Below are 4,739 nucleotides of genomic sequence, written 5' to 3'. Positions count from 1 at the left end.
TGCTGCTTCATTCACAAGGGTTGACGTCAATTCGACTTTCCCGTTCGGACCATCAAAGGTATACCACACGCTGGGTGATTAAGACCCGAACATCTTGGGACACGGCCACCGGGCTAGCGTTTCACCCCGCCTGTGGTTCTGATCCCAGACGATGTCATGGGAGCATCTTACTGACCACACGGGGACGACGCATTCGCATCAATACCAAAGGATGATCGGATCGCTACTCGGCCAGTAGAGCACCTCATCCATGTACGCTATATACGGCTCGAGGTTCCCGAACGCGCAATACACACTCACAACTAACACCTGCCAAAAATTGCCATTAAGCACACACACACCCCCCAGTCGTAGAACCATCCGTGCATTCAATACCAACAGTATTCACTGCACCGCCACCTTGCCCTGCTGTCAGTGAACACGCGCATGCGCGCGGGGTAAGCACGTACGCAAACCATCTCGTTGCATACGGCTCTGCAGCAGGCCATGACACCTGCCTCTTCTCACACATCATTTCGCCAACATCGCACATTAACTGCATATGACCGCTGCTAGTTCAACTGAAGGACTTTGCTAAGCATATTAAATGTCTAGCGTTGGCCCTCGCGACAATCGCACTATAATTTCGGGCATAGCCAGAGACATCATAAGATGCTCCGAAGCTGCCTTTAAAAGCAGTCACATTCCGGCAACTAAGTGCATTGGTACACTTAGCTACCCGTGGCCACTTGACCACAGCGCCGACAGACATCGTGCTGGGCCTGCAATCCGCTACCTTATGGTCGAAGCCCAGGCAAGGAAGCAGCTCAGAACCGGGTCCAAAGTTCCTCAAGCGGAATGAAAACCACTTGAATGTAGCAGCGGCCCATCATCGAGCAGAGTTTGCATGGCGCTGGCCATCGCCTCCAACACTCAACATTGACCGACGCTGAACCCACCAGTCACACGGCCATGGCTTGCTCACCATACGGACGCTTTCTTGGAGGCCTCAGAGACAGTGCTGTCCTTGAGGTCATCTCGAAAAGATCACTCATGAATCGTCAGGAGTATCTGGCGAGTGAACGCCCGTCACCACAATTTAGGCCCAGTTTGACATTCAGCAGCACTTTCCAGCCCCACCTCTTAAATTTCGCGTTCCTGCGATACTCTCGCTCTGCAACGGATGGAGTGCGATAATCGCACCACCATCCCGAAGAGGACGAAACCTCGTGCACCCGTACACCCAGGTTGGAGCTACCTCCTTCACCACCTGATCAACACTCCTTTGGGTCTTCGCAGTCTTGGCTGCGGACCACGAGGGACATGTCATCAACTGGCTTAGGTCTCGGCGTCTCTCCGGGGTAGACGCGCTGCCGACTTGGGAACCCCCTTTGGCAACCGTGCAAAGCAGCGAGCAACCCCCGCAACCGCGCTGGCACTCGGTAAAGGCCCATTGGAGGGGCCGCTTACTCGCATGAGCGCGAGCCTCCTCCAACGTCCTCGGACGCTCATTTGTCCGCCATCCTGCGAAAATAGCAGATCTCCATTTCCGCTAGGTAGTCATACTACAATAACCAGCGCCTTGCCTGCATTCCACAATCAGAACAACGAGCGTAGCACGTCCTTATGTGCCTTCATTTTCTCTACTGGGCTTCCTTGCGCATCATTGCCCTGGCTTGCTCAATGGAGCAATCCAACGCCTCTGCTGCTTTTCAGCCGCCCTATAACTCCTTAGCATACCTCCCAATGAGCCAAATCGGGTCGAATCTGCCGACCGATCTCCTCAGGCCACGCTAAACACGCTAGTAGGCAGCGCTGCACCACCACTAGCGCTCCCATCACTCGCACCCCTAACCAGCATTCAGCAAAGCCAAGCTAAAGAACAGCTGCCTTCTTCAGCTTCTGCTGACCCGACGCCGCTTCCGCTTAACCTTCCCGTCAGCCACCGAAGGGAGCGTCGTCCGTCGACGCACCACTCCCCCCCAGCACCAAACGCGCGGCGCCTTTTGCACGCTGGCATCTTGGCTTAATCCCACGAAGCCCGAGCTTAGGAATCAAATTAAGCGTTGATCAGCGCCCCCTTGGAATTCACCGCAGGTACACATTTGAAGGCCAGTTGTTTGGACTGGACACTTCCTCCTGTGTGGGGAGCGAGGCCCACCTAAAACCTCTTCCGATTTTTGGTTATCGGCAACCGGTTGATACGTACGCAACTCCACGCTGAGTATAATCCTCATTGTCCGCTTTGGACTACCACAGCCACCACGATACTCCCCGAAGGGCCGCACCAAATACCAGGACGGACAAGTCCGCAGGCACCTGGTTCCCGTGGTACCAGAAAATCACCTCTGGTCAGGTGTCGTATTTGCTACTATACTACCAATTAAACTCCAAACAGTTAACGTTGGTGCCGTACCTCCTTAATCGCCTTTTACGATAAGTGGGGGTCCACTGTGGTTGGTATTCTTTACTACATCCACCCTGCCGCCAACCACACGGCCAAAGTAGATAGGGACAGTAGGAATCTCGTTAATCCATTCATGCGCGTCACTAATTAGATGACGAGGCATTTGGCTACCTTAAGAGAGTCATAGTTACTCCCGCCGTTGACCCGCGCTTACTTGAATTTCTTCACTTTGACATTCAGAGCACTGGGCAGAAATCACATTGTGTCAACACCCGCTAGGGCCATCACAATGCTTTGTTTTAATTAGACAGTCGGATTCCCCAAGTCCGTGCCAGTTCTGAATTGATTGTTAATTGATAATCGTTATAATTTAAAAGAACTAGCTGGTTGCCCAACTAGTATTCTTAAAAATTTTAGCAAGAAAGTTCCACAATTGGCTACGTAACTAAACTATCCGGGGAACAAGAAACTACCATAAATGATAGAAACTCTATTTACCCAGAACGAGCACATAAACCATGTTATTGTTTCCCAATCAAGCCCGACTATCTCAATCTTCAGAGCCAATCCTTATCCCGAAGTTACGGATCTAATTTGCCGACTTCCCTTACCTACATTATTCTATCGACTAGAGACTCTTCACCTTGGAGACCAGCTGCGGATATTGGTACGGCCTGTTGAGAAGTTTGCGTGTCCCCACCATAAATTTTCAAGGTCCGAGGAGAAAATATCGACACAACAGTATATGTCATGCTCTTCTAGCCCATCTACCATATCTCTCTGCGAAAGACTTCCATGGTAGTACGGCTATAAAACAGAAAAGAAAACTCTTCCGATATCTCTCGACGGCTTCTTTATGGTCGTTCCTGTTGCCAGGATGAGCACGAGGCCCATATTTAATAACAAACGGATACTCAACAGGTTACGGAATTGGAACCGTATTCCCTTTCGTTCAAAATTATTCAAGTTTTTTAATTATGACAAAAATATAAATTTTAGTTACTTTTTTTTACTTGAAAATTTTCGGCTTTCGCCTTGAACTTAGGACCGACTAACTCGTGATCAACCACTGTTCACACGAAACCCTTCTCCACTTCAGTCCTCCAAGGTCTCATTCGATTATTTGCTACTACCACCAAGATCTGTACCAATGACGGCTCCATGCAGGCTTACGCCAAACACTTCTAAGCACACCATTGTACCTTCCTACTCACTAAAGTTTCAAAATTATATATTACAAGTAATATAAATCATCTACTTTAGCGGTAATGTATAGGTATACAACTTAAGCGCCATCCATTTTAAGGGCTAGTTGCTTCGGCAGGTGAGTTGTTACACACTCCTTAGCGGATTTCGACTTCCATGATCACCGTCCTGCTGTTTTAAGCAACCAACGCCTTTCATGGTTTCTGAATGAGTTGTTAATTGGGCACCGTAACATTACGTTTGGTTCATCCCACAGCGCCAGTTCTGCTTACCAAAAGTGGCCCACTGGGCACATTATATCATAACCTTAAACTTCATATCAAGAAAGTTAAGGTTCTTACCCATTTAAAGTTTGAGAATAGGTTAAGATCGTTTCGACCCTAAGGCCTCTAATCATTCGCTTTACCAGATAAGATTATTTTATACAACAGTTAAATGCACCAGCTATCCTGAGGGAAACTTCGGAAGGAACCAGCTACTAGATGGTTCGATTGGTCTTTCGCCCCTATACTCAATTCTGACAATCGATTTGCACGTCAGAACTGTTTCGGTCTTCCATCAGGGTTTCCCCTGACTTCAACCTGATCAAGTATAGTTCACCATCTTTCGGGTCACAGCATATATGCTCAAGGTACGTTCCAGTTAGAGGCATAAATAATATAAATATTATTATACATAACTATATAGAACGCCCCGGGATTGCGTTAATCAACTATAAATAGTAAAAAAACTAATCCCAATAATAGTCAAGTTAATTACGCTATTAGGTTTATATCCCAATAACTTGCACATATGTTAGACTCCTTGGTCCGTGTTTCAAGACGGGTCCCGAAGGTATCCTGAATCTTTCGCATTGTTAATCATACAAGTGCTTATAATAAACATAAAAATCAATGATAATCATGCCATTATATAATTCCGAAAAATTAACGCACTGTACTCATATAATCTATCAGCACTTTATCAAATTTTTGAAATTTATTTTATGTTAAAATGCAAGCACTCTAATTTAAATAAACTCTTATCAAAATTGTTTGATAAATTCCATACATGCTAATAGATTACAATGTCCTTATATGGAAAAAATGCACACTATCGTTATAATATTGATTAAATATTACAATTCTAATGATGAATTTTCCATAAC

At 46.7% G+C, this 4,739-nt stretch overlaps 1 pseudogene; it reads right to left on the bottom strand.

The window, feature by feature from the left end:
* Positions 1-2,457: 2,457 nt before the first annotated feature.
* LOC117577342 (large subunit ribosomal RNA) overlaps positions 2,458-4,739 on the bottom strand; it is a 2,739-nt pseudogene continuing 457 nt past the window's right edge.

The sequence above is a fragment of the Drosophila albomicans genome, unplaced genomic scaffold, assembly GCF_009650485.2.
Source record: "Drosophila albomicans strain 15112-1751.03 unplaced genomic scaffold, ASM965048v2 utg000035l_pilon, whole genome shotgun sequence".
In the NCBI taxonomy this organism is placed as follows: Eukaryota; Metazoa; Arthropoda; class Insecta; order Diptera; family Drosophilidae; genus Drosophila; species Drosophila albomicans.
Note: the sequence above shows the minus strand (reverse complement) of the source record. Positions and strands in the feature narration are given on the sequence as shown.